We start from the raw sequence: 14,857 nt of genomic DNA, 5'->3' as shown, positions 1-14,857 counted from the left end.
GTGTGTGTGTGTGTTTGTGTGTGTGTGTGTGTTTTGCCTGAGCACTTAAATAATAGAGTAGGCAGCAGTTTCTTAAGTGAATAGACTGAATGGAATGGAGGTCACAAGGAGACTGACGAGGTTGGGAAAGGAGCCTGCGGGATGGAGGGACTAGAGAAATTTGACCTATTTGCGTTTGTAGTGGAGAGCACTGGATGCTGTGGCAGGAAAGGGCCTTTACTAGAATGGTCTTAGAAGTTAGGAGATTACATGTGGGTTGTGTAACATAGCAGCCAGAGAGCAGGACGTCAAGCGCGCTGGGCTTTAAATGGTCAGGCCTGAAATGACTGAGAAACATTTACTTCTGAGCAGTCTTGGAAAGTTAGGTATGCTATTTGAGGATAATGTAAGCCTTGTTTCTGGAACTCTGCCCAGTAACCCAGAACACACAAAAAGGTCTTAGGGTAATTCGATCAGTGTTTCTGTAAAGAACACCGAAGCCACAGATTCTGTTCCTGGCAAGACAGAAAGTGCATTGTAAGGGAAGACAACATGTTTCATGGGATGATGGCTTGGCCTAGAGGGGCTCGGGAGAGTTAATGGACAGCAATTAGGAGCAATGATTAATGCTAACTGAAACTGCTGGGAACCCTGCCTAAGCACGCTCATCACAGTGTGGTGGCGTTTGCAACATTGTTCCTTGTTCTTGCTCTGCAGCCTGATGCAGTTTGGGTTGAGGTCTTGTTACTCTCTCTTATGTGGCCATGGGCCTTGCCTTCTTTGGCCTGGGGAGGAAGGGAGTGTGTTGTTCTTTCACCAGTTCTTAGCCATAGACTCTTTAAATAATGTCTCTTCCCCATCTCTTCTCTGCTCTTGAAACTGTGGTCGGATTTATGTGATAATCTTTCATCCTGTTCTCCATTTATCTTACCGCTGTCTCAGATTTGCCATCTCTCAGGATCTCCGTGCTGTATCCTGGGGAGTTCTCCAGATCTCTGAGTCACCATTTCTTCTGTTGTGTTTAATCAGATGTTAAATGCGCCATTTAATTTTTAATTTCATTATTACCTTCTCCTTTTCACATTTAGAAGTTCCGTTTGGTTCTTTTTCATATATGGCTGGACATCTTATTCATATTTTATTTATTTATTTATTTTTGCTTATTGATACATTTATTATTTTGTGAATGGACATTTTTATTTAAATCTTCATAAACCTTAGCAATACCTTTGATAGTTTTTGATTTTTTCTCTCTTTTTATTTATTATTTCTTTTTATTATGTTCAGTTAGCCACTGTATAGTACATCATTAGTTTTTGATATAGTGTTCAGTGATTCACTAGTTGCGTATCTTTTTCATATTTTAAATCTATTTCTTTAAACATATCAAGCATGCTTACTGTCAATTCTATACTGCTAATTCTAGTGTTTGAAGCTACTGTAGATGTGTTTCGGCTGTTTTATCCTCATTGGCTCTCAAGCTGCTTAGTTACTTGTGAGTTTTGTGATTGTTTTTAATGGGGAGCTCAGGGTTTTGGGATTTTTTTTATGGAAACTCTGAGCACTTTTGTTTGTTGTTCAGGGTAGGTAGCATACCATACAGTCAGGGAGAGTTGTTCTAAACCATGTTCTAACTACACCAGCGATACTGGAGATCTCCACATGTTGGAGGCTATTGAGCACTTGCCTAGACCATTAATAAAGCTAATTCTTTTATGTAAAATTACCTAGCATTTCCTAGAACCTCTTCGTGCTTTTGATTTGATTCTTGAAGAGAGGAAAGTGAATCTTTTTTTTTTTTTTTCAGTACCAGTGAGTTTTTATTTATTCATTATATTTCTCAGGGTAATGAGAGAAGGGAAAAGGGTCAGCATGTATGTTACAAAACAATAGCGAGTGGGAAAGGAAGTACCCAGCACAGCAAAATCAACCATCAAATAAACACTCCTCAAAGATGGAGTCACTAAAGCTCAAGGGGCCTCAGTCTCCTGCAGTTCAGAAATGAGGAGAAGGAATCAGGGAAAGAACAGATAGGTACAATCTTTCCTACCCTCCCCCCATAAATTCAAGATTTCGCACAAAGCTTTGGTTTCTTACAGTAAACATGGAATTACATTCCTCTGTCTCCTATGAAACAGTCTTGTGGCCTTTTCTGACATAAGTTTCTTGCATTTGCATAAAAGTTCCTGAGTGAATTAGACATACATTCATCTTCCCTTTCTTGGTCTCCTGACCCTACTTCTTACATGGAATGGCCCCTTCATTGCTTCTGCTTCTCTCTACCCTAAGATTAGAGATCCCTCCAAATACAAGTGTATTAATACACATCACTTCAAGGAATGATCTTGACACAGGAGTTTGGGAACAAGGGATGTAGTGTGCTTAGCTCCTTCAGGGTTTAAATGTGTATGTGTGTGGGCTTTTCTTGAGAGGGGGGATAGAAGTGGGGTTAGGGTAGGAGTCAGGTTTTTAGGATAGAAGATCTGGCCCCAGATAGGAAATAGGGAAGGAGAACGCAAAAGAAAGGATGGTTCAAGACCCCCACACCTCAAAAGGGGTTGCTAAACTATGTTCCAGATACTTTTCCTGGTGCAGGACCTTTTGTCAAAGATCTTTGGCTATTTTTCTCAATACGAAAAGAAGTTTCTAAGTAATAAAACACCAAAAGAATATGGAGAAGACCAACACATTATATTTACACAAACCAGGTCACCTAGCAGTCACCTAATCAGCTATTCATGAAGTCCTACAAAGCCCAGACAAATACAATAACTAGAGGGGGACAGTGACTGGGGGAGACAAGAACCCAGGATCAGACACACGTCACATGATGCATTTTATTGCATTTACCCCATGAGGAAAGCAAATCTTATGATCTCACTGAGATCCACACTGATATGATAAAAGCTGAGAACCATTTCCTGTCTAGAGGTTCTGTTTGGTTGTTTTTCACATTTGCCTTGTTAAAATTCTCTTACTTGTGACATTCCTCAGAATTGAATGTAAATCTGCATCACTTTACTTTTTAAGTTTTTTCAGATGATTACTGCTTCCCCTTCATGAAATTTCCCCTGATCTCATGAGGCAAATGACACCTGGCTTCTATTTCACCTTGTTCCTGACATCTCCCCTTAGAGTGATCCCATCCATTCACTCACTGAAGACTCTGGGTCTGTCTCATGGTCTTTTGTTCCATTTCTAGTTCTGACTTCATCTTGACTGTCCTCAAAATCTCAGATTTTTTTACTTCTTCATCTTCAAAATAACCCTCTTAACCTCTGTACTTCACAGCCTACTGCCATAGTCACAGTAAACTTCTCCATCCTGGAAATTATATACAGAATTCTCTTTTTATAATCTCCTGTCTGTTTAGGTCACTCACTAAGTTGTTCCTGATATATCAACTCTTTAACCTCATTGAGGTCATTGAGATCTCTATTCTGTTTATCATCTACTTTCAGTGTTTCAAACATTTCCTCTATTTTTAATTGTTTCCTCATCCAGTTCATGTAATTCAAGACTTCAGACATTCTTTACTAATTCCCTAAGCTGACTTACCATATCTTCTTTCTATTCTGACTTGGCAAGACCCCAGTCCTGGGTCCTTTTCTCTACACCCATACCTCAGCTAATGAGTGTTCCTGAAGAAATATCATGATTTCCACTTTGGTAATGGTTGACTAGATTACTTGGACAAATTTTGAAAATAACTAAAAATGCTGGGCATAATATTAAAAACATCTCTTTTAAACATTGCAGAATTTTAAAAGATACTAAGGAATTATCAGACCAAAACTTAAGGAAAACTGGAAACTCAGAGGTAAACTGAATACTCAACTCACTTGGCCCATAAGGCATTATAATGTTGGGAAAATTGCACTTTGTTTTTGGTGGCCTCATAGGTAAGGGATTATTATTTTAAGGCCCAGGGCCAATGCAAGTGGATAATCTAATAAGAGACTCTCTTCACATTAAGCCATAATCACAAAGGTCTGGAAAGGGTGGATCAGAAAGAAACTGCTGGAAATGTTGCCTTGAAACTACACATAGAAGAAGAAAAAAGGAAAGGAAAAAGTTTTTTGAAAAGTTGGAGCCGTAAACCAAACTTTGTGTAGATTTGCTGATTAACTTCACATACTCTGAGGGGTCTAGGGAAACTCCAAGACAAAAGTCTGTTGTAAGGTGGTTCTAGACTGGTAATGCCCTTGGTTTCCAGGCAGAAATAAATTCAGATCCTCTTTGGAGGTAGATAACTTGGTACTAAACTCTAAGGAATCCCTGTAAATATTTTTCAGAGAAAGTGAAAAGCATGGAGTCATAAATAAAATCAAGTATGTAAGGCAACAGAATATTATGAGGAGGAAACATTAGGGATAACAGAAGAACAGGTCTACAAAAACTCTATTGGAATCAGTGGACACAAATTGTAAACATTTATGCTTATTCTCTTTAACAAAATAATGCTAACACAGGAAACTCTAAAACTTGATGTAACAGAGTTGAAAAAGAGCTAAGTAAAACTTCTAAAAATGAAAGCCAAACGATAACTCAGATTAAACTCAGTGTCAGAATTTAACAGCCAATTATCCACAGAATTAATGGGAAGATCCACAGAATTATGTATGAGAGAAAATATACAGGGTAAATCATAAAGAGACAAAAATTTAGAAAAGTAGACATTAAAGGTCATAAAGAAAGGAATAATGTATGTTTAATTTGAGGAGAGAGAGAATAAGGGCAGGGGCAATATTTAAAGAAATGATGACTGGGATGCCCAGGCGGCTCAGTCAGTTAATAGTCTACCTTCAGCTTGGGTCATGGTCCCAGGGTCCTGGGATCGAGTCCTGCATCGGGCTCCCTGCTCCTCGGGGAGCCTGCTTATCCCTCTCCCTCTGCTGCTCTCCCTCATTGTGCTCTCTCTCTGTCAAATAAATAAATAAAATCTTAAAAAAGCAAAGAAGTGATGACTGAGACTTTTGCAGAACTGATGAAATACACCAATCCAAAGATTCAAAAACCAATCAAGGGTGGTGCGCACAATGGGTGAAGGATGGAACTAGACTTTTGTTGGGGGTCACTTTTGGTGTGTGTTCAATAGATGCTGAATTACAGTTTTGTGCATCTGAAACTTATGTAATGTTATTTACAAATTTTATTTCAATTAAAAAAATCAAATCTTAAGCAGAATAAATATGACCTGCATAACTAGATACTTTACAATAAAACTTTAGAACACCAAAGAAAAAGAAAAAATAATTCAAGGAAAAAAATAATCTAAGCCAGAGAAAAATGTCAGAATACTTTTAAAGGAATAACAATTAGGCAGACTGCTGACTTCTCAGTACTATCTATGAATGCCAGGAGTCAATGGAATGATATCTCCTAATTGCTGGAAGAAAATACCTGCCAAGTTAGTTATATATCCTTAGAAAAACTTTAAAAAATAAAAGTCAAATAAGTTCATTTTTAGACAAGCAAAAATAGAGAGTGTTTGCACCAAATACCATCACTAAAGGAAATTCTAAAGGAGGATGAGCTTAAATGAAAGGCCTAAAATAAAAGAAGGGAGAGTAAAGAAAGTGGTAAATACTTGGGTAAGTATAAATGAACACTTCTATGTCAAATAACAATAATGTATTATGAAGTTACAACACACTATTAAAATGCATGTTAATAATGTCATATGCTGAGTGAGTAAATTCAGTGAAAGCATTCCGTGGTCTTTTACTATCTGGTAGGAGGGAAAAGGTATTGATAAAATTTAGAAATATTTAATTACAAATATATATATTTTATGTATTTTTCTGTATGTATATTTTAATTCACAATAAAGTCAAAAAGTTTTCAATCCAGTGATTGAGTCCACTGTAAATTATGTCTTCAACTTTAGTCAGCAGGGTTTTCAGTGCTTCCTGGCCATCCTGTCTGGTTTCCACAGTCATGTCCCTAACATTCTCCATAAGAATGCTTTCAGATATTCTCCAGTCCCCTACTCTTCCCTGCTCCCAACCTTTCTCCTCCTCCTCAGCACATAACCTTACCTCCTAATTCACAGAGTATGGAACAGCCATAAAATGAGAGCTTCCTGAACTTACTGCCACAAAAACAAAAGTTTTCTCACCATCAGAATCAGTCCTTTCTTGATTTTCTCCTGTTCAAAGGACTGAGCTGTCCCTTCAGTCAAAGAACAATTCCTCTACCCCATCGCGCATCTATACATCTCTTTAATGGACCCTTAATCTTAGTATTTAAACATGCTCAAGTTTAAATCCTATTTATCTTAAATGGTGTGTGCATACATGAGTGTGTGTGCACGCACACACATACACACACACACACACACCTAAGACCCCAAAGTTCCCTTCTAAACTAAATAACATACTATCTCTTTCTTTTTCATAACCAAACTTCCTGAAAGCATTGTTTTTACTGTCTCTCTTTCCTCACTTCCTACTCAATCTGCTAGAATAGCAGTTTTCAAACATTTTGATCTCAGGACTTCTTTTAGCCTCTTGAAAATTCACAAGGACCTCAAATAGCTCCTGTTTAGGTGGGTAGCCACGAGGTATTACCTATTCTGAGATGCTTAACTTCTCTTTCCAGATGGATAAATACTCTGTCCTCTTTATTTTTACCTAGAGTGAACATAGAGTAGAATTTTGTGTCTTGCTAATCTTGGAATCCCTGGTACCTGACTCAGAATTTTTTACTTTTTGGTTATTATTAACTCTATCTGGTTATTTTCCTGATCTCTCAAATTCTTTGTTAGTAAATATGAAAGAGTTAGTATTTTTGTTGAGTTTCTTTTTAAGTTTCTTTCTTAGGTGCTTTGTGCAGATTTAAAACAAAATGAAAGAATAGTTTATGAAACAGGAGTGCAAAACCAATTCAACCCCACTCCTTGGAATACATGAAAAAGACCAAAAAAAAAAAAAAACCCAAACAGATCCAATTTCACACTCCAGCTGAATTCTGTCCTATATCTGAGAAAATTGCCCCAGGTGTCCACAATGGAACTTCTGCTTGATATTCTAATATGCTAAAGATGATTTCTCAGGAGATGTTATTTTTCTGAAAAGTGACTGAGAAAAAGGTTTGTCAACAGCAAATTAAAGTAAAGCTGAAATACAGTATTATTATTCTGGCCACATGGAGTGGTTTTATTCCATCTCCACGAAAAGAAAGAGAGAGAAGGAAGTCCAGGAATAAAGCAAGGTTGATGAGGTCCGTACAATAACTGAAAGTTAGTTTATGATGGTTTTGCCATAAGACAGGCTGCCCTTGCCTCCACTGAATGGAGGGTTTTTGTTGTTTGTAGCTTTAGTATCTCAAAGTCCTTAAAAATAATAGTTAAGACAAAAATGACTTGCAGTCATAAATTCCATTATGTGTGTGATTCTGTGTAGCCAGATTCTGGTGTTATTTTACACATTATGTTGGAGCTATAGCTGGGTGGGTTTTTGCTGGCCCTGAGGAGGGGTGTGTGTGTGTGTGTGTGTGTGTGGTCTTTGACAGGAAAGATGGGTGAAAGGCAGTTGGGGGGGGCAGGGAGCAGGTAGGGGCAGAGCTGGGAAGTATATCTGAATGGTCCTTGCAGATGTAGTATTCAGGGCATCCTGGGAGACAATTAACCACATTGTCTTTATGTGGTATAAATGGGTTGGAATGTAGCTGGTGGTAGTGTCTTGGTAAATAAAAATTTGGTGCTGGATACTACCCAAGAGGTTGCCTGCTTTAAAAAATAAAATTAAATTTAAAGAATGATTTCATTCTTCATAAGTACTCTTGGTACAAAAAACAAAAAATAGAATTTGCTTCCCGAGTCCAGTGTTAAATCTGAAAAATGGTCTGAGGCAAAGAGAACCAGATTCCCTGCAAAGCCTCAAGTGAGCCCTTTGTGCTTGCCAGCTTTCATTGAGAACACGGGTTGCCCTAGTGATGAATGTCCTGCTTTGTGTGGTCTCAGCACTTTTTCTGGAGAGGCTGTTTTAATGAGAAGGTGAATAGAGGGGGCTTCTTTTGAAACTAGGATAAGAGGAGGGCCACTTCTGAAAATGCAAGCATAATGGTGCCATTCCTTATCACAGAGATCTGACAATCCCCAGAGACTGCCTGCTTCCCCCCCGCCCCCTTCTCTTCTCTTCTTTTGGCTAATTGCTGTTTTGGTTTGGCCTATGGTCTCAATCCCTGGAATCTTCTTTTGGAAGTAAAGAGTAACCAACCAATCAGATCTCATTTTGTCACCCTGGCCTCATCTTCCTTCCTTGAAAAGGGGAATAGACTCTTGGTGTTTCAGGGAAGGACACACCCATGCTCCTTTCTCCTACCTATTTTAAAATGCTGCACTTTTTCAGATTTACCCACGCGCTAAGAATTATGCTGCAGCCTGTTTGAACACCCTTTCTCCTTCAGGATCCATTATGCGGGGCAGGAGTGGGAGGAAACCATATAATTGCTATATTTTAGGACTCGCTTGGGGCTAGCTTTGATTGAACACACACAGTAAACTCTTGATTATCCATGCTAATGGAAGGAATAGTAATTCAGACCATACACAGTGTTTCTGACTTTGAAATGTGTTATGTGATTTTTTTTTTCTTTTCTGAAAGCAGTAGCAGGTGGTTTACTTAGAATAATAGTGAAATTACTTTTGTGTTGCCAATGTTTTTGGTAGGCAAAATTGTGAGAGGCACTATTCTCCTTGTTCCTGCCCCTACCCCACAAACTCACCTGGCACAGACTCCTACTGCCTTCAAATTACATGGTCCTTTTGATTTCCCCCTTCTCTTAAAATGAACTCTCAGGAAATTGGTGAATGGGGAAGGTTTACTTGACAGGTAACCAATACAAGGAACATACTGTCAGATATTTATGTTTAAATAGGAGTTAACTTCAAAGCTAAGGAAACAAAAATTACTAATATTTCTATAATATTTAATAATTACACAAATAGGGTAAGTTCTACTATGGTAGGTGTTTATGGTTATTATTATTATTGTTTTGATGGCATGCATTTTTATTTGTTTTGTTTACCAGTGTTTATAACAGTGCTGGGAATATAATAATGCATTTACTACATTTTTGTGGATCAAATGAAAAACCTCATCATTTTTAAAGTACTTTTTCATATACCTTTCTGGGTATTCCTACAACTCTTCTGGAATACAGATCTCAGAGTTGTTGTTATTATTAAAATAACTAATTCTTGGTTTATTCCCCCTTTTGGTTGTATGTAGTTAGCTGTCTAATTCATTGTAAATTTTCAATGGACTATAGAATGATGGAAGGATTTTTTTCATGGATAGTCTCATCGAACTTTGGCTACTTTGCACTTTGTTGATTTGTAAGGCCAAGTTTTCATCGTCCTTAAGGAGACAACTTTCTTCTGGAGATAAGTGGCACAGTTGTATGCTGTTCACGGGCTGTTTCTACCCCGGACCCAAGCTGTCACCGTGTGTGTGTGTGCGCCTGCGTGCGCTTGTGTGCACGTGCACGCAATAAACCACTCACAGCACAGTGACCCCAGCTGTGCTCACTCCAGCCTATTTTCTTAATAAATACCGTTAACCAAAAGATCTTTCAGCTTTGTGCTGTGTTAGTTGAAAAGAAACCAGAAAGAAAAGGTCAACATGGAATAGAACCCCTTTTCCTTGAGGAGCCTCTCAAAGGAAGCTGAGATGACCATGGAATATTAAGGTGGACAGCTTCTGATTCCACCTGGAGGAGGGAGGACTTGGCTTAGGGTTAGAACTTTGCTCATGCCTATGTTGTGTTAGGGAAGTGAGTTCATTGTTGGTTCTGGAGCCTGAGCAGGGGTGAGAGGCAGCTCTGCTGCTTACCAGCTTTACAAATGGAGCAGTTTACTTTAAGTCCTCTTGGCTTCTGTTGACTCATCTTTAAAATGGTGATAACAAGAGTGTCCATTTTATGGTGAGCGTACATTTTTAAAAATTTGCAAAGGCCTTAACTTCGTACCTGGCACACACACATTGTCAACTCAGGTGAAAACCTATTGTGAGCCAGGAATGAAGCCAGAGAAGTTTTGCATGCCGTGTAATGTAATCCCTCCCTATATCAACCCATTCTTCCCAGTGAGAAAACTGAGGCTCCTAGAAGTTCAATAACATGCTTTGTGTTACACAGCCGTTGGGGGGATGGGAAATTTGGACCTGTGTCTGTCCCTTTGTATAAGCTGTGGCCTCCCTGGTGTTTGAGTGGCCAAACAGGTTGAATCTGTTCCACAGCCATGGTTCCCAATAATAAATACCCCACCTTAGGTTATGGAGGAGATAAAAGGCAAGAGCATTTATCAAGGCAGGGATTATGTGACTCTGGTCAGTTTTCCTTTTTTGTGTTCTTTGGAGGGTATGCTCGGACTCTACCCTGGGGCTCAGCAGGGCACAGCTAAAATGACACTTCCCGAGAGAAGCTTTCTCTCCCCGCCCTTCCTGGGGTTGCTAGGCATCTGAGCCACGGCTGCCACGGAGGTATTAGCGTGACCTGAAAATGTGTGTGAGTTTGTTTGCGTCCTTGACGGTTACTCCCATTGCACTGTGAGGTCTCTCAGAGAAGGCACTTGGCTTCGTTCACAGCTGTGTCTTCAGCACATGGCCCAGTGCTCAGGCGTGCGAGGGGCGCAATAAATATTTGACCGATTGACAAATGAAGAAGCCCAACCCTTGTGGGAAGGCTGTAGTCCTGGGAGGCCTGCGTTGTATGGGAGCCCCCACCTGGTCAGGCTTTCAGTAACAGATAAAGGGAGGGTTTGGGGAGTAAAAGGTGCCGGAGTTCTCTGCTGTAGGTCTGCTTCGTGCCCTTTTGATGTCAGGAGGGAGCTGTCCTGATTCTTTTGCCAGGGAGTGAGACCTTGAGGTGCAGCCCGTGGCTAAATATGTCTCAGCTCAGCTTCTGCTTCATCCTCATTAACTCCACTTCATAGCTGGCCATAGAGAAAGATTAATTTAGTGGCCAAACTTAATAAATAGATGCTTCTGGTCTTACATTTCATGCGTTGCTCTCAGAGGCTAAGGGCTCATTGAAGTGCCAGTTTCAAGATGTCAAGGGCAAGCAGCTGGGCTTGGGGGAAGTGCAGAGATATTTCTGCTGAGCCTTTGTTCCCCAGCCCAACTGCAATCACCAAAACTGCAGCGACGACAGGAAAAGCCTTCAATATCCATTTCCTGTGCAACCTAAAAACCACATTTCTGAATCGGATTGCCTTTGTGAGGCATGAGCACATATATGGCTCTCCAAGCACATCAAGCCATACTTGCCTAGTATGACACTTGGAGTGTCAGAACGTTTTGATTTTATCATCATATACACTTTTTCTTTCTTTCTTTCTTTTTTTCTTTTTTTCTTTCTTTCTTTCTTTCTTTCTTTCTTTCTTTCTTTCTTTTCTGGTCCCTGCATGGCATCTGATGTAGAGATCCGTCATCTTTTCCCGCTAGAAAGCGTTGGCAGTTTCCATTTTGGAGGAAGAGGCTTGTTTCCGGGCAGCCATCTCCAGAGAAAATCGAGTGTGAAGTACTAGATGGTAAACAACCTCGTATCCCACAGGGGCTGAGGTGACCTGAATAAGTTCCAGAGTGTGTCCGCGATAGCGGCATAATCATTACAGAGCATGTGCATGCCCATGTCTATGTGTAATTGTAAGGTATAATTAATACAGAGCTAAATTTAAACTCCTGGGTGAAAAGACTGGCAGGCTGCAGAGGCTGAAGAATATCGACCTCTAAGATGCAGCTTGTTTGCAGCAAACCTTGGCTTGCAGTGCTCTTCTTTTCCATGGATGTGTGCCATATTTTGTTCCTTTCTGTTAGGACTTCAGCCTTGAGGAATGAGGATTTTGCAGTTTAAGCGCTCCCCATCCCGCCTGACCCCAGGAAGAAACCTTTGTTTCATTTTAATCTTGTCCTCTAAACACTTAATGATTATTTTCTCTCAAGTGGGGAGACTCCCAAAGCAAGCAGAAAAAGGAGAAACATCCCTTTCCTGGTACCATTCCTCTGCCCTTTGTTGGCACCGACCTTGCCATGAAGCCATGAAGGTATGTAGCCAGAGAGGACTTCTGACTCTTGCTCACAAATACTGCTCATAGCACCTGCCACACTCCTCGTGACCCTGACCAGAGGTGACCACTGGTTGCAATTGTTGCCCTTGATTGTGAATGAAAGTTTGATTCTTGGAGCAGCTGTTCGTTGAAACAACTGTCAAGGTAGCTGAGCTTATTTTTCAAACCTAGACTTCACTTTAGCCTTTGCATTGTGATTTGTGCTCAATGTTCATGACCGAAGAATTTAGAGAAAAGATGGTTTCACTTCTCTTCTTCCCTAATTGATTGTTTGAAACTCATGGACCAGGCTTGACCGAGACAAGCATCTGGCAAGACGTGGCTTCTACCTCCCACTTTACTGTTGTCCACACACAGACCCTCTGTTTCTGCTCTTAGCTGAATGCTCATTTTCTGCCAAAAGTTATACAAGTTCTTTGTGTCACTCCTAGATTTTGCTATCGTCCACTTGAGCAATGACCTTATTTCTTATTCCTTTGAATAACCTCTAGCTCCTGGTTTCCAGGGAGGTTTTCTAGTAAACTCCCCGAGCATCTTCTGACAAGGTGTCGTACATACTAGTCGCAGCTTCCTGACGTCCTCCTCCTAGAATTCCAATGGGGGGGGGGGAAGGGAGAGAGACCCAATTAATTCTCTTCTGTATCATCATCAGCAAGTACTAGCAAGTGATTTTCAAACTCTCTTGCTTTTGTCACTGTGATCTTGAGCAAGCTATGAAACAACTCTGAACCCTGGGCTACTCATTTGTAAGTGGGGAGACAGAAGAAAATTTTAATTCTCCCTGAATGTTAGGTTGGTAGCACACCCAACACGGCTGAAAATCTTCAGTTTATTTTCTCTTTGACGTCCTTGCTGAAGTAGGAAAACCAGTGCTTAAGTTTCAAAAATATGCATCCTGGAATTGATCAGAGCATATTTTTAACTGATGGGAAAGTTCGCTTGACAAAATTGGTTTGAATCCTACATCCAATCTGATGGTATTAAATTGTTAATTTTGACGAGAGAATTCTTTGTATATTTTAATTAAAATAAATGTTCTGAAAAAGTTCAAAGAACTTCTTGAAGAATTTCATGTAATAATAATAATAGAAAATAAAGTACTGAAAACAATATCACAAAATATATCATTGGCTAAGTATGATTATTATACTTTTCGGTTCACTTATGATATTTAGAAAATAAAATGAGACATGATAATGGACCCAGACTGTCTACAAAAGCAGACTTAGGATGACAATCTGGTTGGAGGAAAGGGCTAGAGTTGGTTTAAAGTTCCGTTTCTATAGGAAGCTTGGTGGTTTTACCCATGCTTATCAGGCATGACTTTGATGCTGATGAAGATATGGGGCTTCCCTTAAAGCTGCATTTGCATAGCCAGCCCAGTGTCCTTACTTACCAGTAAGCCTATTGGGAGCTTTGAATGTATTGATAGAGACAGTGATAGGACCACAATTCAGTTTTGCCACGAGTGTGGATAAATTCTGTCCAAGATATATTTAGGGCTTCTGTTTTAAGTTTAATTTGTTTAAAACATAGTGTTAAGATTAGACATGTGAAGAATTCCAATGTTGCCAATTTCACTCACCACTAATTCCTAGACTTGGAACGATTTTTCTCTTTGCAGAAACAAGGTGTTTGAAAAAGTAGTTGAGAATTGCAAATGTGGTATCAGAGCTGTGCACGTGCTGTGATTTCTTTCCTAAGACACGATATGTTTGCAGGATCTGTGATGTTTGCTCTCTTTAAGCTTGGATGTTTAAATAAGGGTTTTTAAAACTCTGTGCTGAAGAGACAGTCAAATTATAGTATTTTCCATACTTTATGAAAGGTAGTATCAGCATTTCAAAGGGGCAATAATGTTCATCGGGGAATAAAGTAAGGTCTTGCCTTTGGATGGAATACCTGTATGATTTGATTTGAGGTCCCTCTGTCCCCAAAACCTCTTCATCTGGTTACCCACAGTGCCTGAAAACCTAAGACAGCTCACTTCATTGGGTAAAATCAGTAAAATGGAAATGCAATCCAGGAGAAGTTGCAATGTCTACATTAATTTTGCAGATTCAGATGTATAAGTCTTGTCTATATGTCCTTATCCTGGGAACTACATCTACTTTTAACTTTACAGATCAAGCAGCCAAGCTTTATATAGACTGGGGTGGCTGACGGCCCAGACTATCCTCTGGTACTTGTAAGATGGGTTCATGATTTTATTTATTTAGTCATTGAATACTATTAATCAAGCAGTACTCTCTGTAAAAGTAGAAGATCTAAATACCAATGCTTGAGTATCACTTGTATTTTTTACAATAAATATCAGCTGTTAAACTTCTTTTGTTGGTCACTACTTCTCTTGTTCTCTGTGTAAATGTAGTTATTCACCAAGGGCCTTCGTTTTTAGAGTAAGAAACCTTCTGAGACCTTCGCACAGAAGGTGGTGGGAGTGTTTGGGAGGCTGATGTCTTTGACAGGGTTCCCCCACAGCTTATGGAGGAAGCAAAGCAGAAAGGCTGGGCAGTAACTAGGAAAGAGGGGAAGGACAATTTACCAGGCCTTTGCCAGGATCTAGGGACTGTGTTTAGTGCTTTCTCTTTCATTATTTTGTGAATGGTGGACCATATGTGATATATTTTCTTACCCCTGTTCTTTGAGGCTGTCACATTTTAGATCATTTATGTCCTTGGACATCTTTCTCAGGTTGAGAGTCAGACATTAGATTCCTTATGACACTTCTTTGGGTTTCCATGAAAGTAAAGCCTGAGACCAGGACTTGGATGCAGGCAGTTTATTTGGGAGATAATCTCAGGA

This window comes from Leptonychotes weddellii, chromosome 7 (assembly GCF_054177405.1).
Source record: "Leptonychotes weddellii isolate Sample4059 chromosome 7, ASM5417740v2, whole genome shotgun sequence".
Lineage (NCBI taxonomy): Eukaryota > Metazoa > Chordata > Mammalia > Carnivora > Phocidae > Leptonychotes > Leptonychotes weddellii.
Note: the sequence above shows the minus strand (reverse complement) of the source record.